At 39.6% G+C, this 26702-nt stretch overlaps 1 protein-coding gene across 3 annotated transcripts in view; it reads left to right on the top strand.

The window, feature by feature from the left end:
• The first annotated feature begins 7623 nt into the window (after positions 1-7623).
• Positions 7624-26702, top strand: part of STK38L (serine/threonine kinase 38 like) — an 81947-nt gene continuing 62868 nt past the window's right edge. For 2 of the 3 annotated variants that reach the window (XM_025879713.2, XM_073877804.1), the window contains exon 1: positions 7627-7715. The gene's annotated coding sequence lies outside the window, so the exon portion shown is untranslated. Of the gene's footprint in view, positions 7716-26702 lie in introns of all 3 variants that reach the window. The other variant, XM_025879714.2, reaches the window with a different exon arrangement.

The following is a 26702-nucleotide window of genomic DNA, read 5'->3' as shown; positions in this document are numbered from 1 at the left end:
ATTTTAAGTGCTAGAATCACAGGATATGAATTGGTACTCTACAACAAAGTGACTATAATAATTTGCTAGAATGGATTCAAATTATTTTAGCTTTTCTTAGGCTGTCTACATTAAATATCAATGGGTTTTTTTATAAGTTGAATTCAACTATTATGATGAAAAACAGTCTTTGGTGGAGGCTTCTTTCTCTTACTTGAGAAAATGAAATTTTTGTACTCAACCCTAAAATTAGGAATGGGGAAGATAAAAAAATGTAAGGAAAAAAACCACTTCTCAGTTTTAAAAAGAAAAAGTCTTTTAAAAATTTAATTGTAATGTTAGTGAATTTCTAAGGTCAATGAAGATCATTTTCAGGAAACTGAAGACACCAAACAAATTTCTTTTTTTCTTTTAGAACTTGATGTTAAAAATTTTAAACTGTATCTAATATAGCGTGTATCATCACAAAATATCATAGTGTCTTGTAGTTTTCCTTTCTTGTTATTTATTTTATTTATTTTTAAAGATTTTATCCATTTATTTGACAGAGAGATAGAGAAAGAGCACAAGTAGGCAGAGCGGCAGGCAGAGGGAGAGGGAGAAGCAGGTTCTCCACTGAGCAGAAAGCCTGATGCGGGGCTCGACCCCAGGACCCTGGGATCATGACCTGAGCTGAAGGCAGACGCCTAACTGGCTGAGCCACCCAGGCACCCCTCTTTTTTCTTTTTTTAAGATTTTATTTATTTGACAAAGAGACGCAGCGAGAGAGGGAGCACAAGCAGGGAGAGTGGGAGAGGGAGAAGCAGGCTTCCCGCGGAGCAGGGAGCCCGATGCGGGGCTTGATCCCAGGACCCTGAGATCATGACCTGAGTTGCAGGTAGATGCTTGACTGAGTGAACCACCCAGGCGCCCCTGCAGTTTTCCTTTCTTTTTTCTTTTTTTGAATATAACTTAAATATATTGTATTTGGTAAAAATTAGAAGTTAGGAGTAGTAAGAATAATTATATATATTTACATTTTTATTGTTATGTTAATCACCATACATTACATCATTAGTTTTTGATGTAGTGTTCCATGATTCATCATTTGCATATAACACCCAGTGCTCCACGCAGAACGTGCCCTCTTTAATACCCATCACCAGGCTAACCCATCCCCCCACCCCCTTCCCTCTAGAACCCTCAGTTTGTTTCTCAGAGTCCATCGTCTCTCATGGTTCGTCTTCCCCTCCCATTTTCCCCCCCCTTCATTCTTCCCCTCTTGTTATCTTTTTTTTTTTTTCTTGCTAAGAAACTGAAACTGTCAGCTTTTCTTTAGGAGGTGGGGATAAGGGAATCCTAATAGTTAGTATTTGGACAGTGGTTTTCCCATAACCAGTACAATTTCACTCGCCCAATATACAATGTGTGGTAGTCATTGGTACAATTGCCAAATATTTCTGGTTTTCTCTCTTTCCTGGAGAATCAAAAGATTCTATCACCTGGCTCCCTTTTATTTGCATAGGCCCATGCAACGACTTCTGACCAATGGGTTGTAAGAAGAAACCTCTACGTGAGACCCTCCAATCTTCTTTTCCTTCTGGCATGAGGACTAGCCGATGAGCTAATGATAATGTTCAAGACGATGGCTGCCCTACCGGCCCCAAGGCCTGAGTGCCTCCAATGAGCAAAGCCTTACTGACGACCTACAAAGGTCATAAAGCATAAACAATAAATAAATCCACACCATCTGAAGCCACTAAAATTCCATGATGGTCTGTTACTGCAGCATCACTTAGCCTCATCTTACTCATGCACTAGATTTCCTATTTCACAGATGGAAAATCCACTGTATCTGTATCTCCATTAATATCAGGAATTTCTAAGAATCAATGGAAAGCAGCCAAGAATCAAAACAGGAAAAGTCCGACAGGGAATCTTTTTCTCTTCATGGATGTTAACATCACCAAAATTGTTCCTTTAATTCAAAGAATCCATTTGACTTGTAGTTGACAAGAGAAAAGAGGGTTCCATTCTGAAATGTGTGTTTTTGTTATACTGCTGAATATTATTATTAGCAGAAATGGTAATTAACTTGAACTGAATGTGAATAGGTTCTGAGTCCTACACTAGGTGCTTAATTTATCTCATTTAATTTCGCTTAAGCCTCACAGTGATCCTAGGAGGTAGCTATTGATACTGAGATCTTTCTATCTTCAATCTAGTATTATTTCCATTATGACAATGGGTTTTATTGGTCTTAAAGTGCTTTTACCAGACGTAATTATATTTCATCTTTGTAGCAACTGTTGTGTTGAAATTCTTCACTTTGCAGATGCAGAAATAAGACTTCAGATAACTTTTTTGATCTGTCCTAGATCATACAGCTAGTAACAGAACTAGGTCCTTGGAATTAAAATCCGGTTTGGTTCTTTATTACCCTTTGCAGAGCAATAAACATAACGCAAAGAGATAGTTCAACATAATGTATTTTTTACTTTTCCTTAATGCTTCTCTTCAGGCATCTGATTTACATAGGTGCTTTTCACTTTGCTGGAGAAAGATCCCAAATCTGGGAATGCTTTAGACCCTTAGTGATAAATTGTTTGCCATTTAGTCAAGCAGGTTAACAATTAAAGCAGGGATCAATTAAAAGTCATTGTTTCCAGGTTTATAAAGTGCTTTGGGGAAGACAGTCTGATGAGAGTTCTGAATGGATTGTCATGTGTTTGATCAAATGGTCCAGGGAAAGGCCCCGGAAGCTGACAGAACAGAGCCTTTATTTTCAAAGAAACTCAATTACACTTAGCCTGGCTGAGCTAGAGCCCCTTTGAAAGTCAAGACTATGAGAAGAGGAGCCAGGAATCAAACACTCTCAAGGTCAAACTGGAAAGGCATTATTCCATAAACTTCTCATTTTTTTCCATAGTAAGAAAAGTAATGGATTTCCATCAGGACAGCCTTCATGGAAAACTGAAAAGCATCTATTCTTTCTCTCTCTCCTTTAAAAAAAATTTAAAAAATCTACTGGCATAACATTGTACATCATAGTTTTTTCTCATAATCACACTGAGAGAAAACTTTTATTTTAGTGTCTTTCTTTTCAGTCTTTAAATATGCATATGAATGTGCATATTATGAATGTCTACATATATACACATGTTATTTTTCAAATAATTTTCACACAAAGGATATTATTTTCTTGGCAACCTGCTTTAAAAGAATTCTCAAACCTAATAATATATCTGAACATCTTCCCATGTTAATCATTGATCTACTTATTATTTCTAACACATATGTGCTATTACACTGTACGGATCCACCGTAATTTATTGCACTGACCCCTGCCTTTAGGCATCTGGGTTAATTCCAACTTTTCATAGTTGTGAATAAATAATGCTGGGATAAACATCCTTGAAAGTGAATTTCCCCTTATTTCTTGTGTCTTTGAGGTGGTATAGTCTTAAACCCATTTAAAGTACGGGAATTATAACAATAATAGCTAACATTCACCGTGCATGTTGTAAGTAGGCAAGTGACTTAAAACAAGTATCTCTGTCTCCAGATTTCTTGCTTTTGCTTTCGCTCAGTAGTGCTTCTTTTGTCTACTATTGGGAATCTGAGTGGTTGCCTTTCTCATTCACTATCTGGGATGACCTGAGCTAAGTCACTATAGCTCCCTGAGCCTCAGTTTCATTAACTGAAAACTGGGGATAATAGTACGCAACTCACAGGCTTATTGTAAGAATTAAATGAGATAGTACAAGCAAAGAACACAATGCTCGACACACAGACTCAGTAAATATTAGTTGCTCTTTAGTCTAAACGTGGAGTGAATCAGGAATTAACATTACTCTTTTATTCACACAGAGGAGAGTGCTCAACCAGGTTGTCTTAATAGTCTCTCTTTTTTAATCATAATTTCTTATTCTTTAAAAAAAATCTCCATACCAGTTACATCTCCATTATCATTGTTACTGTTTGTGTCTTTTCTTTTTGTTCCTGAATTAGTCTTACCAAAGTTTTTCCTACTTCCTTGACTTTTCAAAGAATCACCTTTTGGTTGTTATAGGTCAATTTCAGTCTTTTTTAAAAAATTCCCTCTTGTGGGGTGCCTGGGTGGCTCAGTTGGTTAAGTGACTGCCTTCGGCTCAGGTCATGATCCTGGAGTCCCGGGATCGAGTCCCGCATCGGGCTCCCTGCTCAGCAGGAAGTCCGCTTCTCCCTCTGACCCTCCCCCCTCTCATGGGCTCTCATTCTCTCTCTTTCAAATAAATAAATAAATAAATCTTTTAAAAAAATTCCCTCTTGTATTAATTTCTGCCTTTATATTTTAGAACTGTATTTGAATTTGTTAATAATAATAGAATTTACACCCATTTGAAAAACAGTTATATCTAGGATTGATTATGTTTTGATCTGTAATACATGGTGCAGATAAGGGCCATGGACCCCTCGAAGGGATTCCGTACTAGTCTTTACATCCTTCTACATTCTTTAGATTTCTTTTCTTTTTCAAGTTAGAGTTAAGAGCTTGGTTCATCTGTTTTTACATTTTGCGTATTCTGTTAAATGTATTTAAAGCAATAAACTATCCTCCAAATACTGCTTTGGCCATATCCCGCAATTACAAAGCTGCATATATAGAAAAGCAGCTTTACTCACCCAGTGGGAAGATTTTATTAATAGTTTCCTTCTATTATTATTTACTGCCATCATTTGGCATTCATTGGTTACTTACTATGAGGCAGGCCTAGAAGAGTAAAGGTAATACTATAGAGTCACTTTGGCCAGGGAGCTTACGATTTCAGCTTACATGCTGAAAACAAAAATCAGGTGAATTCTGAGAGCTGTAGAAGTTTTCACCCACAATTTTTCTCACTTTCCAGCCTAAGATTTTAGCCTATCTATGTTTAGCATAGATTTGGAGAAGAGGGAATAAGTGAAAGAAAGGGGATAAAAATTCATGTTCGACTGTAGGTTAATAAAGTTAGCAGTGGCCATGGTCTATACCTGTTAACTGAGTTTATTACCTGGACTTTAATTCTAATGTCTGAGAGAGTTGATAGTAAGAGTTTTGGGAGAACATACAAATAATCTGTTATTTAGGCAATGAGTTCTTACTCTGCGTCTATGAAATTTGATGAAAAAGTAAATATATCCATAATATACATACTTATATTTTAACATATATGTATATTTATATATTTTTTCACTAAAGTCCAACTGTAAATGAGCATTTCTTCCATTATGAATGTAACCAGCAAACCACAGTAATGTTAGCAACCTGTGACTTCACCCCCAAGAGAAATCACACATATTTTCTACCACATTAAAGTTGTTGCAGACATCTAAAATATTGTTTATGTGCTTCGCTACTGCAAAATTACTGTAGGTCTTGATCGTGTTATTTAATGCGTTAATAAAGACACAAATATGTAACTGTTATCTTTGACTGTGTAATAAATTACCACCCAGATTAGGGGCTTAAACAACAAATACTTATTATTTCACGTTCTCTGTGGGCCAGGAAGCTGACATGGTTCAGCTGGGTCTGTGGCTCAGGGTCCTTTCCCAGGCTGCAATCAAGGTGTCCGCCAGAGCTGCTCTCTCCTCAAGGCTCACCTGGGAAAGAATCTGCTTCCAAGCTCACTCAGGTTGTTGGCAGTTCTTCATGGGTTGTTGGACTGAGTGCCTCAATCCTTTGGTGGCTGCTGACCAGAGACCTCTCTCAGTTCCCTGCCAAGTGAGCCTCTCCATAAGATAGGTCACAGCATGGCAAGCTGGTTTCGACCAGAGCGAGCAAGGGAGAGAGCAAGGGAGGATAGCAAGATGGAAGGCAGATTCTTTTTGTAACTTACTCATGATATGTGACATCCCATCAGTTTTGCTGTATTTTATTTTTCAGAACCAAGTCACTAGATCCACACTCAAGAGGAGGGGGTTGCACAAGACAGGAATACTAGAAATGAGGATTATTGGGAGTCATTTTAGAAGCTGCTGATCACATAACTATATCAAAAATTCCCTTTTTAGTATTTTGATAACTATATGTCAATAAAATCGATTTCCTTTGTAGCCCTAGACAGTTTATTTTATGCATTTAAGAACAATATTCTGAGAAAGGTCCCCAGATTTCACCAAGCTTCCTGAAGGGCATATGGCTCTAATTTATTTCAGTTTAGGCACTTTCAACAACTTCCTGTGGGAATTTGTTTAGAATAGCCTCAGTTTAGAAACTGGAGGTCAAAGCTTTAGCCTCCATATTATCCTACTCTGATACCCTGGACTAGTCCATATTACTCCCCAGTGTTATGAAAAATGTATGGCATATTTGAGAGCATAAATTTGCTATAGAACACTCCATAAACTGTTCTCCATTCTACTCATTTGAATTAATATATGTATGTGTGTGGTGGAGGGAGAGAGGTGTGGAGGGAGAGAGGTGTACAGGCTTCTGTCAAGCATGTTTGATCACAATTAAACCTCCTTATACTCATATATGGCAATTGTTATTTGAGTCTCAAAAGGACCATATATCAGTGAAACTGATTTCCTCAGGAATACACTAATTACCAAAGTAGTGCTTTTTCTGTTACTAAGCTATATATTTGAGAAAGCACAGGGTGTAAAAAAAAAAAGAGAGAGAGAGAGAGAGAAGTGATGTCATGATGCTTCCCTACCTCTTTTGCATCTATCACTTCCTCTTGGTGAAACTAAAGATAATTATGTTTTCTGCAAGCACAATACCAGCTTTACATATTGTCTTAGTAGTCTCTAAAAGCCAAGGGTATTTTGTAACACCTCCAGTATTCAAATTGAAGATAAATTTGTTGACAATAATTAGGAACGATTCTCTTATTTGGTTTGCCCAGTAACTTTTTTTCTCCAAAGTCAAATGCATCATTTTCACAAAGCCATCCCTTTTGAGTCATAATGCAGGGATTTCCCTCCTAGTTCTCAGATCCTACATAAAGGAGCCCAGTACTGTCAGTTTAGATTTTCCAAGACAACCTAAGCAAGTTTTTCGCGAATGCCTCCAAGTTTTCTGTGGCTTTTCCAATTTGAATCCAGTCTTTGCAGTGGAGTCACGGTGAGATGGAAAAGGGTCAAGGAACCTGGGTGGCTTCTAGATCCCACAGCTACAGATTAAGCAAGTTGGTCAGCCAAACCATCTTTGTTGGCCACCCTTTCCTAATCTGCAAAATGTGTGGATTCGTGGGGATTATCTCTAAACCCCTTTCCATTTCTTTGCATTACATTGTGACTTATTCTTTGCATTCTTTGCATTACATTGTGAAGTATTAAGAAAAAGTCTGTCACTTAGGACACGTGGGCAACACACTGGGCACTCTCACAAGAACCAGCTGTGGACCAGCTATGAATAGAGAAGAGGTAAGTTAGGTGAGGTTGATGAATGAGGGAAGTAGGACTGTCCAGTCCACTCCTCCAGGGCCATCAGGAATTCACCAGGAGTAGGTGGGTGGGGCAGACGAGCCGGCGTTGACGACAGAAGACTACTTCCGGCTGTGGTGCGTATGACGTCAGGGCCGAGTCTGACCGGCCCAGCCACCGAGAAGCCGAGGAAGGAGGGCTCGCGAGAGTTCAGGAAGGCCGCCCCGAGATTCCGGAGCGGCCGCGGGTGCCACCTCCCGGGGGCGGGGCGAGGGCGGAGCGGGCAAAAGGGAGCGGACGGGCCCCGGACCGGCTGCGGACCGTGCGGAGGCTGAGCCGGCCGCGAGCGCGACCGGAGGCAGGTGAGTACGCGGATGCGGCGCGCGGCGGTTGCCGCCGCGGCTGGGGGGCCCCGCTCGCTGCGCCGGCCCCAACTCTGCGTGCGGGAGCCGGAGGAGATCTTCTGTGTCTTTGGGTGTCCAGGGATAGCCGGGCTAATGTCGGGGCTGGCACTGTCTCTCCGGTGAAGCTCCAGCGACGGCCTTGGCCCTCTTGTTCCCCGAGGGGCTACTAGCCGCCCGTCCCCGGAGAAGTAGCCCCGGGCTCCGGGAGGAATCTTTGTGCTTCCCTGCTCCTCTCCCCTTCCACTCCTCGGCCCCCGAGCACCCCGATCCCGGTCCCTGCCTGGGCTACATAAACAATAACAAATGTCACGGAACCTCTCCTGGTGCCCCCCTCTCGCCCGTCCCGTGCCCTCCAGCCGATGTCACCGAGAAGAAGGATTCTAGGCATGGCTCAAATTGTGGGGGCTGCTTGTGTACCATTCCTAAAAACTGATGCGTCAGATCGCTAAACATTTCTCAGATCGACACAGTAAAGCCTCCCAGCTCTCAGAAGCACGGAGTGTTCAAACGCCGGTCTCAAAAATCTGTCCCTACCCCTGGCACCGTAGACCCTCTTTTCAATATCATTTTCTCCCACTCCCTTTTTTTCTCTTTACTGTCGGGGGCAAACGAGTGGTTGTTTGGTAAGGGAATAGGAAAGGTTGTACCCGATCGAGTAGGAGACGTTTCATCTTTAAAAAGTTATCAGGTTGACAGCAAAGGAACAAACTTTATTTTCAAAACCAGTAGCCTCCCGTTTACTGATGCTGCTTTTGTTTTGTGGGATCCCTTTTCGGGTTGCAAGTTTGGAGGAAGGATATTAAAAGAAATGGGGGAGGAGGGGCGGGAAGAGCAGGAGGTGCTGGAAGTGGTGGCTTGTCCAAAAACTGATGCTGTTGTTCTCACTTGGTAAAATGCAGAACCAACGTTCTTGTCGGTTTCACATAACTTGTGATAAGTTTTGATAGAAGCCAGTTACTCGGAAAAGGCGTCAGTATTAGCTTTCTTACGGCTAAAGTCTGAGGAAACAACTCTTAAGTGTTTTAATTTATGCCTCCTGGTTTTAAGATGGGAGTGAGACTTTGTCTTTTAGGGGGTGGGGGTGGGGGCTTAACTTGTCAGGTCTCTCTACTTTAGGGCGGGATCTATTGTTGCTTAAGCCCAATTTTACTTACCCAGTGCAGATTTTTTGTGTCAGTCATATATGTATATAAGGTACTGGGAACCTCTTTGTGTTTGACTCACCATTCTTTGTATGCCTCAGGATATATAAAACAATTAAGTTTACTATACTCTACCCGGTAGCTGAGAGGTATTATAGGTGAATTAGCCATCATTGTGACGATTTGAGGAAGAGAAATTAGTTCAAAATATGATGTTAAATTGTGATTACATTTGTTCATTGCATGGGTTCATTAAAGTACTTTTGTGTGAAAAATCCTCATCTAAAAAAAAAATATTGGTTTGATGTGGCGGAGCTTTGTGTTTTTCTCCTGGTTAAGATGGCTGATAATGTTTTCCATTTGGCTGGGTTGTGTTTAGGATGAGAAATAAATTGGGTGTAGTTTTTGTGTAGCCTTTGAAAGGCCCTGCCACTGAGGAATGAAAAAAAATTAGACTTGGAAAAGCCACTTTAAATGGGTGCAATTCTTTTTCAGCTTTCTGTTTTTTAGTTTGTTTTAAAATGAATCAAGAGACTAGGAAAATTTGTGCAAATGAATAGGTGTCCTCAGCAGTTTTTATGCTGAAAAATTAATTTCAAAAGGCAGGACACTATAAAAACAAAGGAAAATTTGTAGAAAATGCACTCAATTCAGCCATTTGTTTTCAGAAAAGTTCTGTTCTCTCACAGTAAGGGCCACATCATTGTGTGAGCGAAGTTGGGTAATACTTTAGAAAGTGCTTTCCCAGTGATCCGGAATGAGTTGGAGGCTTGTGTGTGTGTGTGTGTGTGTGTGTGTGTGGCACTTTTTTTAAGAGGGAAAAGAGGGCACAAATCAAAGCCAGAAAGATTTGCATCTCAGTGTAATGTTAAAATGATTTTATTTTACATAAATAGTGTAGGGTGAATCAGGCAAGCATACTGTCTTCTAGCATCCCCAGGATTACATTAAAATCAGCAGATGGGCAAGTTATGATTAGGTTAGACTTGACATATGCAGAAAGTATGCTACTGTATTTTTATATTAAAAGTACCATAGGCTTTTTTGAATGAAATAATGCAAGTAAGCTTGTAGGCATAGACATTTTTAAAAAATAAATTAGTTTAAAAAATATTCTTAGCAGTTTAAACAAATTAATCCTTCTTTCCTCCCTCCCTCTCCCCACAAAATTTCGTTTAAGTCTTAAGAGATCCTATTTAGCAAGGTAAGACCGTTATTTAAGTGCGCTGGTTACATAAATCCCCTGTCTCCAGGTAAAGGTTTGCTAATTGACACAGTATGATTTTTCAGAACCTTTAGAGAGAGGGAAAAGAAGGACAACAGTGAACAATATTTGCTGTCTGGTGCAGTCAGATGAGCTGTTGTCTCTATCTTCAGAGAGATACAATCTAATAGGAGGGAAATGTACCCAAATAACTGTAATACACATGCATTTTGTGGAGAAGCCTAGGAGGGAGGGATTAAATTCTACTAGATCAATTAAGGAAGGTTTTGAGTAGGGAAAGGCATTTGTATAGATGATCTGGATGATCTAGTCATGATGATCATAATAAGTAAACACTTTATATAATGCTGATTGCTGCCAAAACCTTACATGTACTAATTTACCTGGGTTTAATTCCTGTAACAACCATACGGAGTAGGTATTTTTTAGTATTCCCATTTTGCAGACAGAGTAACTGAGGTACCAAGACCAGATAACTAGAAAATGATAGAACGGGTTCCAGCCCAAACATTCTGGCTTATACCTGTGTCCTTGTGCTTCATCTCTATCCTTATTTTCTCTTCCATTCTTGATGGTCTTTTTCAAAAAAATTGATTTAGGAAAATACATTTCTCTGGCACATAGATTTAGGGCTCAATTTTCTAGAAAGAGCTTCAAAATAAAGAACACCCAGGTAAGTAAGTTATTTTTGGAATGTTAGATAATCAATTTCAAAAAGTTGCTCTTGGTGCAAATTAAATGTAACCATTGAGTGGGACTCTTGATAAATTTGACATATTACCTAGTACCATACCCATAGGATTTAGAAATAAGAAATTGTAATTAAATTAACTCCTTTGCCTAATGGAATGTTTGAATCACTGTATATTTTGGCTTGTAATTTAAAAAAATCACTTGGCACTGGGTATTTTTTGGACTGAATTGTGAGGTTGGAATTTAGTTAATGATTGGTAGTCTCAGCCCTTTTAGTTTTTATTTCCACAAATAGCTAAATATATTATGCCTGAATCAGGTTTTTTTTTTTTTTTTTTTTTAAGATTTTACTTTTAAGCAATCTCTACACCCAACGCAGGGCTTGAACTCACAACCCCAAGATCGAGTTGCATGGTCTACTGACTGAGCTAGCCAGGCGCCCCATGAATCAGGGTTTTGAATAGAGTGTTGTACATGTATAAAATGAGAGAAGTTCAATCACTGATACTTTCTGTTAGGGCACCTTTGAGAGCTCTTTTGGGATTGTAAAATAAAAGGTGCCATCAAAATGCACTGTGCCTCCTATAGACCTACTCAGTAAACACTTCTTTGTTGAATGAATGTTGCAAATGATTTTATTAATGAAGTTTCAAGAATAGTTCACATTTGCTATTGGTTATCAAAGTACTGGGATCACAATAAACGCAACTGGATTTAAAGTTTAGGAAGGGAAAGTATATCTCGGCAGTGGTTGGGTACTGTCTTATCAAGATGCAGACTCTTCAGCTCCTTTGTGTCCTGATTGACCAAACTCATAATAGAGTTCCAGAGGCACATTTTCTGAGGTTGAATATAGTTAAGTGTTCTCTCCTTGTCCGAGTCAGGTAGAGTGTTGAAAACCCCCACAGTAGGTAATTTATGGTTGATGAGCTTAAAACCCAATAGGAGGGGTGCGTGGGTGGCTCAGTTGTTAAGCGTCTGCCTTCGGCTCCAGTCATGATCCAAAAAAAACCTAATAGGAAAAGTAGAAGAACTAAAGCCAGTATTTAAAGCTCATATATTTATATTATTACAATTAGACAAAAGTGGCAAAACAAATTTAAATATATATGTATTTGTAGATACATATCTATGTATTTTTACACAGCTTAATAATGATGGCATATTATTTCCATTTACCATCACCTGATTGACAAAATTTTTAGGATCTTCAGCCCATAATTTCATGCATATACTTTTAAAAAAATTTATGTCTTATAAAAGATTTTATTTGAGAGAGAGAGAGAGAGAGAGGAGGAGAGAGAATCTTAAGCAGACTCCACACCCATTGTGGAGCCCGACTATGGCTCTGTCTACAACCCTGACGACATGACCTGAGCTGAAATCAAGGGTTGGACGCTTAACTGACTGAGCCGCCCAGGTGCCCCTCATGCAGATACTCATAAGACAATTATGCTTTGTTATAAAAAAAAGTTAACATTTCTCTAAGTACAGGTTTGGTTTTGAAAGGTTATTCTTAGTAAAGAGGAGTGTGATCTGGTGCCTTAGAGGGAAACCAGATTTACTCTCACCTCCTTGCTGGTAGAAATTTTGGAGCATCTTTTCCCCAGTAGACTAGTTTTGTCTGTGTTGAACATCCACTGAGACAGGTAGCTTCCCTCTTAGATGATGTCTGTACAGGTCTTAGAGAAGATCTTAGCAGTGACAGGTCATATGGTGAGCTAACCATTCACACTGAGTTGGGTAAATTCAAAAAGGCCTTGAACTTCGGCAGTTTTGTGGTAGTAGCACTTCTGCTATGCTCAGCTTTTAAACTGTTCAACAAGCTCCTTGCCTTCTCCTGAACTAACACCAGACCAGTTGACAACCCAAACTGATGTTGATTCTCTGGCCACACATGCACCTTTCTTGTTTTCCTTGTCTTTTGCTGATTCTTACTGATTCCACAGGTATAGACTTTATTACAACTGACACAAGTCTGATCCCGTATACACAGGCAGCATCCAGTGTTTTCCTACCTCTTATATCTCTTACCTTTCCCCTTATTTTTTTACCTTTTTATAATTACTTGCTATCTCTACATCTGATTCCTAATTTTGGAACACTTTCCTTACTTTTGCAGTTACTGAAGATGATGGAGTTAAAAATATTTAACACCTAAAATCAGCCACAAATACAACTTCCCCAGAATAAAGAACAAGATGACAGAAACCTAAATGACTGTGCATGGTTGTTAATGCCATCTATTTTTGGCAAGCAGAGTTGGTGTGCCTTTGCTATGGAGCCTAGCTTTCATTCTGTCTAGGAAAAGTTAAAAAATTGAAAGTTTGGAAACAGGCTTCTGTACACATCAATAAGCACTTTTTTGGGGGGGGGGCGTCCTGCTCTCTCTCCATGTGGTCATTGCTATTCTGCATTTATGACTTTGAGGTTTTGGCTATAGTTCTGTAGATTCTTCAGCAATCCTGGAGACACAGTACGTCATTTGTACATTTAATATGAAAAATGCTTTGTGTAATCTATGTTTCTCAAACTTTGTATCCCAACAGGAATTTATAGATTTAGCTCTCTGTCACCTTCCCTTCTGACATGTTCTTGGCTCTTTTTTCTTCCTGAATGTAACCAATTAGTGTACAGGTCTAATAATAATTTTATCAACAACAGTAATCACTCATTTCTCACTTACTATGTATAAGACATAACGCTAAGGACTGTATATTAATATCATCTCATTTAATCCCTGCGGCAACCTTATGAGTTACTATTTCTGCTTACACATGAGGAAACTGTAGTCTTTGGAGAAGTGACCAGGGTCATGTGGGGAGATAGTAAGTGATGGAGTTAGAACTTGATCCCTGAGATACAGTTTGCTTTCTTTTGTATTGCTTTATTTTATTTAAAAAATGTCTCCTCTGCTGTTTAATTTACTTCCTTCATCTAGTCCCACCTGAGTTTTCTTTCTTCCCTTCCTCCCATTTTTAGGAATTATTTACAGTTTTGCATTTCAAACATAAATCTTTTTAGGAGAAGTATACAGAAATGATTCAACTCAACTCATATTTCCTGTAGAGGGGGACTTGCTCTTGGAGAGAGCTTATTGTAAGAATACTAGTTGTAGCACCTTATATTGGTACTGTGCTTTAGAATTTCCTAAAGCATTTTTTTTCCCCACATATCCTCCTAGAAATCCTCCCTTTAACTCAGGTCCTTAGATTAAAAGCTGCTACAGGCACTTTCCTAAGGACTGTGCAAAATAAGTTAATGAGACACAGTTCCTGCCCTCAGCAATTTTAATGCTGAAATAAATGATATAATCAAATGTTCTGACTTCAAGCCAATTAAGAGCAGGTAAATACATTACAGCACAGCATTTTCTTTCTTTTTTTTAAAATTTTTATTGTTATGTTAATCACCATATATTACATCATTTGTTTTGGTGTACTGTTCCATGATTCATTGTTTGTTCATAACACCCAGTGCTCCATGCAGAACGTGCCCTCTTTAATACCCATCACCAGGCTAACCCATCCCCCCACCCCCCTCCCCTCTAGAACCCTCAGTTTGTTTTTCAGAGTCCATCATCTCTCCTGGTTCGTCTCCTCCTCTGACTTACTCCCCTTCATTCTTCCTCTCCTGCTATCTTCTTCTTTTTTTTTCTTAAAATATGTTGCGTTATTTGTTTCAGAAGTACTGATCTGTGATTCAACAGTCTTGCACAATTCACAGCGCTCACCGTAGCACATACCCTCCCCAATGTCTATCACCCAGCCACCCCATCCCTCCCACCCCCAACCACTCCAGTAACACTCAGTTTGTTCCTGAGATTAAGAATTCCTCATATCAGTGAGGTCATATGATACATGTCTTTCTCTGATTGACTTATTTCACTAAGCATAACACCCTCCAGTTCCATCCACGTCATTGCAAATGGCAAGATCTCATTCCTTTTGATGGCTGCATAATATTCCATTGTGTATATATACCACATCTTCTTTATCCATTCATCTGTCGATGGACATCTTGGCTCTTTCCACAGTTTGGCTATTGTGGACATTGCTGCTATAAACATTGGGGTGCACGTACCCCTTCGGATCCCTACATTTGTATCTTTGGGGTAAATACCCAGTAGACAGCACAGCATTTTCTTAAAGGGTGTTACAGTTTTGAGATTTGAGCTTCCTTTTTGGTCAAATTTGAGAAGTTGGAATTTTAGTTCTGCATTTTAAATCAAATTTCAAAGTCCTCCATTCTTGTGATTCAGGTGAATGGTGGTTAAGTTGCTGCCTACCTCATCCTGCGTACAACTGTGGCATTTAACTAAAAGGATTACAATGAAGGATTGGGGTGGAGGGAAGACAGATAATCATTTCAGAAGTGAAATTGGAGAAATGGAGATCCTAACGAGGGCTTGATGAAGTATCTTAAAGTGTCACTATTGTAGGAAATTGGATGTCAACTTTAGAGAATGAACAGGCTACATGTATTGAACTCTGGCAAGTTGTATTATTTGAGAGATCAGAGAGCTTATTCAATGATCTATCTTTAAAAAGTGTATCTTGTGCCAGTATCTTGTTTTACTAAATTTAATTTTTACTAAACTGGATATTTTTTCTTAGTTAAGCGTTTGCCCATTGAGTTGGTTCCAGTGTGGGAACACCACTGTGCTTCACCGTTTTTGGGTATTTGTCAGCAGAGGCTGGTTGCCTGGTTTACAGTGCTAGGGAGTTGCCTTTTGTTGTGTTTTTACAATAGAGATCCATTTCATTTGGACACATCTTTCAAATCTGGTTGAGGATATTCTCCATATGTCCACTATTATCTAGCCAAACCAAAAGACTTTTTCTATTTTTGTGGCTAGAGTGGAAAAATTTCCATCTGAATTGCATGTATTTGGCCCATTGATGTTCTTAATACTGGCAAATCCTAAAGGAATCACAGATTCATAATGTTTTAGTGAGGTTAATCATCATAATTCAACATTTATCGTCTATTTGCAGGGCACCGTGTGAGGTACTGTGGCAAAATAGAGATGAGTATAATATATTGCACTTCCACTTAGAAAGGCTCCATCCAGCAAGAGACATAATGTATGGGTACAAATAACTGTAATTCAAATAGAAAGTGATACGTGAGTGACAGGGCGCTGTGGGAGCAGAGGAAGGAGGGATTGCTTCTGGCTGGAGAGATTAGGAAGGCTTCCCATATAAAGTGAAATATGAATTGGCTATTTAAGAGTGAAGGTCAGGCCAGGCAGAGGGATTAGCATGAATTGGATATATCTCTATAACACCTGGTAAATTATGTTAATTATTTACTTCTCTCTCTGCCCTGTTGGATTTAAGCCCACTGAGCTTTGAGAACAGGTGTTTTTCAGAAAGCTTTTCATTCTTGCATCATCAACTGTTCAAGCTGATACATTTAATTAAAGTCATACTTTAGTAACATTACAGTGGCAGTAGTGTCTTTGGACTGGATTCAAGGGAAGAGGGACCAGCAATGAGAAGACCACTGAAGAGACTATTTTTATTTATTTTTAAATTTTCTTTATTTGAGTATAGTTGACACACGATGTTACATTAGTTTCAGGAGTACAACATAGCGATTCAACAACTCTATACATCACGCTATGCTCACCCTAAGTGTAGCTACCACCTGTCACCAACACAATGCTATTACAGTATCATTGACTGTGTCCCCTATGCTGTTTGTTTCATCCGCATGACTTACTCATTTCCTAACTGGAAGCCTGTGCCTCCCACTCCCCTTCACCCATTTTGCCCAGCCCCGCCCCTCCCCTCTGGCAACCATTGGTTTGTTCTCTGTATTTATAGGCCTGATTCTGCTTTTTGTTTATTCATTTGTTTTTTAAGATTCCACATATGAAGGAAATCCTATGGTATTTGTCTTTCTCAATCTGACTTATTTTGCTTGGCATAATGTCCTCTAGGTCCATCCATGTTGCAGATGGCATGATCTCATCCCTTTTTTTATGACTGACTAATATTCCATCGTATGGACACACGATATCTTCTTCATCCATTTATCTATGGATGGACACTTAGGTTGCTTCCATATCTTGGCTATTGTAAGTAATGCTGCAATAAACATAGGTGTGCATGTATCTTTCTAAATTTGTGTTTTTGTTTTGAAGACACTAAATGATCTAGGAGATAGATAATAAAGTTCTAAACTAGGTGGGATTGGAAAAGAGAGACTTGCATCTTGAGACCTAGGAAGTTCTTTCACCATGTGAATTACCTGTGAGGTACATGTCATGGGCCAGGAGATACAGTGATGGAAGGACATGGTGCTCCCCCAGGCAGCAGGCAGGGAACTAGAGAGCCACACTCGCAGTGTAGACATGATTGCAATAGCACATAGCAGTTACAATGAAGGAGCAGTAGGAGGGGCAGCTAAGGAAAAGGAGCACCTATTTGGGAAAATCAGAGAAGCCTTCCAGGGAGGTGGTAGTGTGTGAACTTAGATTTGAAGGGTGAGTAGGAGTTTTTCAGGCCAGAAAGCAGCAGGAGGACATGATAGCATAGAGATCTAAGAGACTGTGTTATTTTAGTGTTGGGACATGAGGCTAGTAGGAAAAATGGACTTCTCTTAATAAAATAGCATTTTATTTGCCATGCTTTTTTTAAGTCTTCTTTTTTAAAGATTTTATTTATTTCAGAGAGAGAGAGTATGTGCTCACGCATGAGCAGGGGGAGGGGCAGAGGGAGAGGGAGAAGCAGACTCCCCTCGGAGCAGGGAGCCTGATGCAGGGCTCAATCCCAGGACCCTGGGATCATGACCTGAGCTGAAGGCAGATGCTTAACTGACTGAGCCACTCAGGTGCCCCTGCCATGGTTGTTTTTTTTTTTTTTTAATATTTATTTTATCCAGCTCTAGCAATCTGAGCTTTTGTGAGGAAGTATTTCTATTGCCTCTTAGAGTTTAGTGGAAGTACCTCTGCTGTGCTTCGCACTCCCAGCCTACAAGTATACTGCCAGTAATAAATTGCCTCTTGCTTCCATTTTGTGAAATTAAATAGAAAAGGTAATGGGAGACAGAGAGAGAAAGCGATCCACTGAAAATTTTTTCTCTGATGAACGCCCAGAACCACTAGGGTTGTCTTATAAAGAGAATACAGCTTCGACGCACAGTTTCAAGAGCACTTGATTCAAGGAAGGGGATTGTGGTAGGAACACAGTTATTTACCTTTCCCATAAAGTTTTATGGAACCCATGAAAATTTCCCAGAACTGTAATATCGAGTGCTAAAGTCCCTTTGTTCTGGTTCTAGCTTTGATTTTTTTTTTTTCATCTTCTCTACTCTGACCCTTACTATACTTTATAACTTAGCATGACTTAAACTTTAAATGGTGTCGAACGCGGACTCTAGTTTACTCCCCTCCCATCTTTTCTGGGCATTCCGAAACCTGCATTGAGGTCTCCCTCTGCCCTTCCTGCCCCTTCGTGCCCTTCCTCTCTTCTCTCTGTGTCCCTGTCTCCCCTTCTTTCTCTCAAAATAAATAAATATAATCTCTTAAAAAAAAAGCTGCATTGGCAGATCATGATTCTGAACTGTGTGTATGTAATCTATATTAGACAGCCAGAGCTAGGAAGCCAGGTTTCTTTTTCACATAGGTTTTTTTTTTTTCTACAGCCATTTATTCTGTCTTGTGCATTGGGCCACTGAAACAGAATACAGTTGTTTTCGAAGGACAACCAGAAAGTTCTTTAGAATTATATCCACTGTATTCTAGGCTGGGACTTGGCAGCTGTGTTAGCTTTAGTGTCATTAGCGGTAATCATAAAAGTTTCTGGGCACTACCACGAGGAACGTGAAAGAGAAGAGGGACAAGAAAAAGGTGGCTTGCAGGTATCGGGGGAGCTGGAGCTGGAGCATAGGGTAGGAGCTGGAGAAAAGGTTAAAAGGGGTCAAATACCTCTGACACCTGTTCCAGGTGCCACTTCATGGGACGCGTGCCATATTTTAAGATGAGTTGAACCGCCAGTAGTCATGTCTGAAAATACGCTGGGTGTATTGTTATGCCAAAAATGACTTTTAATCAGATATTTCTGGATTTAATAAAAACAGAATTTGTGTGTATACCTGTGCCTCTGTTTTTAGTATTGAGTAGAGAGGGAAACAGAAACCAGCACATTTTAAATATTAGTCAAAGTTACAGTACATTGCTGAAAGGTAGTAAAACATTTAAGATTTAAACCCACAGATTATGTATGTAGCCCCCATCAGGCAGAGGTGGTAGAAAGGGAAGGGAAGCGTAAGTAGGAACACATGGTTGGATAAAACTGCATTTTCAAACTACTCATATAACTGGACCCACAGAAGGAAAAATAGGGTAAGAGATTAGATGTAGAGAGTGGTCTCCTGTCCAGGTAAACCAAGTACGTTTCACTTTCAGGAAACAAGAAGCTTTAATTCTTCAAAACGTTTTTCTGTGACTGGCTAACAAAGCAAAAGAATAAGAATAAGCACAATTTTAGTGTTTCTGTAATGGAGAGGTTATTTCTCAGATTGTGAGGAATACTGGATTGAATGAAAGTCTCTGGCTCATGCTCAGAGCTGAAAGCTGCTGTAGAGGTCAGATGGATTCCCTACTGTGCGTTCCCTCTAATCCTTGGCAAGGGGTCGGCTCGTCTTTGTCTACATATTCTAGTTCCTTGCTAGAGGCAAGGAATTCAGCAGTTTACAGGATACCTAACTTTCATTCCTTTCAGGGGCTGGTGTTCTCTAGCCTTCTGCCCCCCCATCCTCCTTTCTTCTCCCTCCACATGCTCTGGTTGCTGGATGATCTCATGTGCCCTGACGTCATTAGGGACCACTCTGTCACGATCACTTCCAAATCTGTGTATCTTGCTCAGACCTCTTCTGAGCTTGGGACTCCGTTGTCCATCCCTTTCCTAGCATACTTAATATTTAAGGTGTAGACCTTACTTTTCCAGCTCCATAAATGTGAATTGTGTGTGTCCAGAAATAGTCAGGAGTATGGAAATTTACTTACGTTTAGCAAGTGACCAAGAGACTGCTATATAAACACAAGAATGCCAGTTAATGAACTTATTAATATAACTGTGAGTAGAATGGAAGCATGCATCATTTGGTCAGTACACTGTTACCCACTAGGACAGCCTTCATGGGAAGCGTTGCTAAACCATGATAGCCTGATGAAGCGTCTTTTTTATAAGGATGCATCTGCCCACTGCTGTTCTGGATATGGGCAGCCCATTTTAATCTCGGACAGTGTCAGAGGAACACAGGCAAAATTTTGCATGTTAAACTCCTGCTTTCTTTCCCCCAAATTAATATAACAGTGTTCTGTTAACACAGTTTCTTTAGCCAGAAGAAAACAAAATTGACAAGATTTCAGCTTTCTTTTCTTTCTTTCTTTTTTTTTTTTTTAAAGATTTCTTTATTAATTTTGGGAGGGGGAGAAAACATGAACGGGAGGGGCAGAGGGAGAAAGAATCTCAAGCAGACTCTGTGCTAAGCATAGAGACCAATGTGGGGTTTGATCCCACGACCGTGAGATCACAACCTGAGCCAAAACCAAGAGTTGGACACTTAACTGAGACACCCAGGTGCCCCACAAAGTTTCAGCTTTCTTAATTCACATTCCAATACTGCCTCCCAGAAACTAGACCCTGTTCACTTTTGATTGGTGTGGGTATTCCAGATATTTTCAGCCACACATTTTTTTTTTGGATTACTTATATTGATAACTAATTTCTACTGCTCTATTTGATTCATGTTGATATTAGTCCTAGAGGGTGATTTGATTTTCAAATTACGCATTTTGCTTTGTCCCTTTGTACTGACTATAAGGCATTGCCAACTATTGCAAAGTTCTCCAGGTATGAGCTAACCAGTACAGTGTACAGTATGACATTTACCTTCCTTGTTCTTGACCTTTTATGTCTATGAGCTTAGCCTATTATTAAGATTGCATAAATTTTGGGGATAGCCATTTCACATTTTTAATTTATGTCAAGTTTTGTTCAACAGAAATCTTTAGTTGTTCTTAATGTATATAACAGTTTGTCACCATATATGATAGCATTTAGTTTTTTTGAATCCAGATATAATTTTTTACCTTTTCTCTATTAAATTTCACTGGTTAAAGTTAATCTTCTGTTAAAATTGTTTTGGATTGTGACTCCACTGTGCCCCGTTTGATTATGCTCTCCAGATTCCAGTTCGGGATAAGGACTTTGAAAAGGATAACATCTGATAAAGACAGAACTGTATCCGGTTCATTGGTAATATAATTGCCTGCCCAGCGAGTCTCGCAGAACTTACTTAAGAGCACTCTGAGTTTTGTTGCTTCATCAGTTATAAACACATCCAATACTCAGCCCATTTTTCTTCATTTGTCTCCCTTCCTCCCACTAAAAAAAATTGGAGAGTGGGGCTTGATTGGTACCTTTCAGAGTCACAGAGATTATTTGTCCTTTAGATTCGCCAACAAAAGAAATACAGTTACTTGGCAAGACTTGTTCCTCCTGAATCCGTGTGGATTTTTAGTGATCACCCATCTTTGCCTGTTCAAAAGCCATCTGCTTTATTATCTGTTCTAGAATTTTCCTCAGGCTGGATGATAAGCACAACAGTGAGTGTTTTGTAACGTTTTGTAATGTCCCTGTTCTTTTGTAAAGTTCATGTTCTTTCCTCATTTTGAGAGATGGGGCAGTTCGTCTCTTCAGCGCAGCTCTCTGGCACTCAAGAGTTCTTCCGCGTGCTTAGAGCACGTGGGTCTGAGATTCGCAAACCGATCAGCTGGTCAGGTGAGAAGATTTGCAGGGCGTTGGGGGCAGTTGTCTTATGGCCTCCTGTGTCCCGGGCTTCCGCTCCCTGGTTGGGCATCCACGTTTGGCCTCTTGTTTCCCACCCTCCGCTGAGAAGAGAGGTGGAGCTCCACTGGTGGGTGGCGGGTGGGCACCCCACTGGGAGTTCTCCTCTATAACACAGGGCTTGTACCTCCCCAGCAAGGATGTCATAAAATAGAAATATGTAAGCTGTAAAGGGGTACGCAAGTGTAATATTTTTTAAAAAGCAAAACAGAAGTGGTTTTTCTTTTCTTTCTTTTTTTGTTCCTGCCCTGTGTTAACTACACCATTTCCCTGCACCAACTTACCCAGGCCAATTGCATATTTTCCCTTCCAGGTGGGAATTCAGAAGCTGCTTTTGTAGCCCTTGATGGGCTACAATTTCTTCAGTTCAGCTCATTGTGGGCGCATCTGGCTTCCTGATACCATCCTCTGTTTCTTTTATACGCATCCATGTTATGTGTGCCTCCGCTCTGTTTCTCTTATCTGCGTCTTTAAAATCTAAGTTCATTGAGGAGCTCTTTGTGCAGCCAGTCTTTTCAGAATCTTTCCCTTTTCTCTGTTATTAATCCTTTGCGGTTTATAACCAGAGTTCTGTTTTTTTCATACCTAATCATTTTAAGTTTTACTTTTTTCCCACATGACTAGGATGAATAGGGGTAATACTGTTTGGTTATACTTTTCTTCCTCATGTTTTTCTGACTCCTTCTCTTTCTTTAATTCTCTCTCTTTCAGCTTTCTTTCCTGGATACTTCTAGTGATAAAATTTTAGGAATTATTTACTCTAAAACCTAGAAGTTTATTTAAGATTTTATTTCTTTATTTTAGAGAGAGAGAGAGAGAGAGAGATCATGAGCAGGGAGAGGGGCAGAGGGAGAAGGAGGCCTCCCGCTGAGCAGGGAGCCTGATGCGGGACTCGATCCCAGGACCCTGGGATCATGACCTGAGCCGAAGGCAGACGCTTAATGACTGAGCCACCCACGTGTCCCTTCCCCCAGGTTTTGAAACCACTTTTACTCACCTCATTCAAACTTCCTTCTCAAGGGACACAAGAGACAAACTGCCCCATCTTTCAAAATGATGACCTTATTTAAAATGTTAACGCCTCCCTCAGTCCCTGCACTTTCTATTCCCTCCCCAACTAGAGTGTAAGCTTCATAAGGGCAGGTGTTTTATGTCATCTGTGTCCTTACTGCCAAGAGCAGTACCTGGCCTATCTATAGTGGATGCTAGGTAAATATTACTCAATCAAAGCTAGTTTAACTAGAGTTGTATTCTTGAGAGCTTCCTAAAACATATCATGCAGATTTCCTTTTAAAGTCTCAGGCAAGATTTGCTTTTATTTTCTGTGAACTTTCTGTAATTTGTGTTCTCTAATGTCCCACATTCCCAGCCATTGTAACAAAACTTCAAAATTGCTGTCAGGTTTCCCAGTACTTCCATTTAGTCAACTAATTTCTTCCCATGGTCACATTTATATCTAGAATGTTTCTTTCCCTATTTGAGAGATGGAAGGCTTAGCAAGGCATTTATCAGATGCCTTGATTTTTAGCTGTGGAAGAATTCTAGCAGATATCCCAAAAGTTGAAGTCTCCATCACAGCTCGATTTATTTCTGTGTCAGTTTCAGTCTCTAGAATATTCCAAATCGGCAATCCTTTATGCTCTACCTTTCTACCATTGCTCTATTCCAGTTCAGAGTCCTATCCCATCAAATCCCAGTGATGCTTAATGGTATTGTATTTACGTATTTGTAAAATGGTAATTTTCTTTCTTTAATACTTATATTCTGGGATTGTGTTCGCAGGAACCTAATACCACATTGTTGCTAACACCCTTTCCATTTGTTTTTCTGCAACAAATAATTTGCTAGACCTTTCTCATTGTCATTTTTTTTTTCAGAGCATGACCAGCTTCTTTCATAGTTACAATAATATCTAAACTTTTCCTACCTCTTCTTCGATTTTAAGCTTAAAATCCACTTGATCAATGAATCAAAATTACTTAGTGACTTCTGGGAATATATCCAAAGGAAACAAAAACACCAACTCAAAGATGTCTGCACCTCCATGTTCATAGCAGCATTATTTACAGTAGTCAAGACAACCTAAGCATCACTGATAGATGAATGGATAGAGAAAATGTGTGTGGGGGCACCTGGATGGTGCAGTTGGTTAAGCATCCAACTCTTGGTTTGGGCTCGGGTCGTGATCTCAGGATTGTGAGATCGATCCTGGTGTCGGGCTCTGCACTCAGTGTGGAGTCTGCTTGGGTTTCTCTCTCCCTCTCCCTCTGCTCCTTCCCCTATGTGCACTCTGTCTCAAATAAATACATATTTTAAAAAAATAGTATATGTGCTGCCGAAACGAGCACATTTTAAAAAAATAGAAAAAAAATTGTGCATGCATGCGCACACACACACAGTGCAATATTATTCAGCCTCTAGGAAAATGAGGAAATCCTACCATTCACAACAATATAGATGGACCTGAATGGTATTATGCTAAGTGAAATAAGTCAAACAGAGAAAGACAAGTACATAGGATCTCACTTATATGTGGAATCTAAACCAAAACAAAACAAACTCAGGAAAAAAAATGGTCAGATTTGTGCTTACCAGAGCTGGGGGGGGGGGGGGGGAGGGATGGGAGAGAGGAGGGCAAAAAGTACAAACTTCCAGTTACAGCATAAGTAAGTACTAGGGATGGAAGGTACAACATGACGACTGTGGCTAACACTGCTGTGTGGTATATAGGAAAGTTGTTCAAAGAATAAATCCTAAGAGTTCTCATCACAAGGAGAAAGAAGTTTTCTTCTTTTGCTTTCTCTATTTATTGTATCTGTACGAGATGATGGATGCTAACTAAACTTATAACAGTGATCATTTCACAATATATGTAAGTCACACCGTCATGCTGTATACCTTAAACTTATGGAGTGCTATATGTCAATGATATCTCAGTAAAATAGGAAAAAGATTACCTAGTGATTAGAAAAGGCTTTGGATATACCATTTTAACTGTGTGGCCTGGAACAAATGAAATGACTTACGTCTCCTAAACTTGTTTTTGTATCTGTAAAAGGGGGAAGGGATGGGAGCTACAATAAAATCATGCCTGCTTCATAATATATTCAAATATTTTCATCCTCGTCTCAGAATTAAGTGACATGAAGATAATGATGATGAACTTTTATATTTGTTTTACTGTATTTGCCAGACATGGGTTTAAGGGCGTAATATATTAACATAGGGCATATCTGACGTTCGGTGTGTTTATTAGCATGTGCTCAGCCCACGGAAGCAGTCAGCAAATGCTAGCTCTCACTAGCCACAGCAGCAGTTCTCTTTGTGAACACATACATTTCTTAGTTTTTGCAATGGAAAACATCAGCCAAAAGTCTGTTACAGATGCCTGTATGCTGAGCTATGAATCAGGCATCCATCTGCCATCATATCATCCTTTAACACTGTCCAGTTGCTAAAAGAAAGCACAAGAACCATCACAGTAATCCCTTCTTATTTTAGTGTTAAGGTCCAGACAATAATAATGCCTTTATTGACAACCCAGGCATTACACTTTGAAATTGAATGCAAATTATTTCTTTAAATTTATTTGTTTTATTTTTTTTGAAAGATTTTATTTATTGATAGAGAGAAGAGCACAAGCAGGGGGGAGTGGCAGGCAGAGGCAGAGGGAGAAGCAGGCTCCCTGTGGAGCAGGGACCCTGACATGGGGCTCGATCCCAGGACCCTGGGATCATGACCTGAGCCGAAAGCAGACGCTTAACTGACTGAGCCACCCAGGCGCCCCAAATTATTTCTTTAAATTTAAAGAAAAACCTTAACTTTTATAAATAGAAATGTTGTTGAAAACTGGTTTCTATAATTTATATTTAGTGAATTCCATATATGTTTTAATTGACTTGGCACAAAATGAGTAAGTTAAAACACCTCTTCTAAAAGGGAGAAAGCATTACAGAGATTATGGTAAGTGTTGATAGGTTAAGCATTCTAAAACATTACCTTTTCCATAGAAGAAAACTCATAAAGTCATTGAATAGTCAGGTTCTGAAGTAGCTCCTAATTTCATAATGATGTGGATATGTGTACTTAAAGTAGACTCAAACAAAATATTTGTTGTATATGAACTCTATTTTAATGTGATACTTTATATCCATTTCACCCTGTATTTAGGAAAGGTCAGATAATAACAGATGATGTAGAAAGTCCTTTGAAGACTCTTAAAGAACTTCATAAATATGGGCACTACTACTCTGCACATGAAAAATTTCTTATCAGTTGGCAGTTACCATCTCTTAACCAGTAGCAGCATGGCACCTGAGATTTGCTGATTTATGTAATAGCATTTTATGAATAGGTAGGACTATGCTCAGGTCTTTTGTTTTAATAGGCATTTCTCTTTTGACGTTCACTCCAGTCAAAGCACTCTTTCAGAAGACCTAGCACCTGTTCTCATGGAGAATAGAAGGCGTTTGAGATCCTCATTACTATCCCCTTGGAAGAGACTTCGAGAACCCCAATTATCATTCCCTAGAACTCTGTCTCTGTTGTTCCAGCTTTGGAACATGGGGACCCCCTGTCATCACTACAGTGTTATATCTAATTGGACTTCCTAGTACTGTGCTGAAATAGTCTCCTGCTATATTCCTTAGGAGGGTGTTGACCTGCCCAAATTACTACAATGTATGTAGCAGTGTATATAACATAGTGAAAGAGAAGTGAGGGCTGAAGTTGATTACTTCAGTCAACAAGTATTAGCTCTTTCTTTTTGTTGTGCATCCTGCTAAATGCTGTGGGGGACATAATAAGGTATGGCTCTTGTCCTCAAGAAATAGGGAATGTAATAGATGACTAACATACATGACAGTAAATCCACTTTACACAGGAGTATGGAATTAAATGCCTAACTGTGAGATTCATAGTAAGTGCTAGACAGGTTCTGAAGTGAAGCCTAAATGAGGTTGGAGAAATCAAGAACAGCTTTGTAGAAGAGGAAAAATTCATGAGGTTCTTTAAATACAAATAG

This window comes from Callorhinus ursinus, unplaced genomic scaffold (assembly GCF_003265705.2).
Source record: "Callorhinus ursinus isolate GAN/ISIS: 27379988/994484 unplaced genomic scaffold, GSC_fseal_2.0 scaffold27, whole genome shotgun sequence".
Taxonomy (NCBI): domain Eukaryota; kingdom Metazoa; phylum Chordata; class Mammalia; order Carnivora; family Otariidae; genus Callorhinus; species Callorhinus ursinus.
Note: the sequence above shows the minus strand (reverse complement) of the source record. Positions and strands in the feature narration are given on the sequence as shown.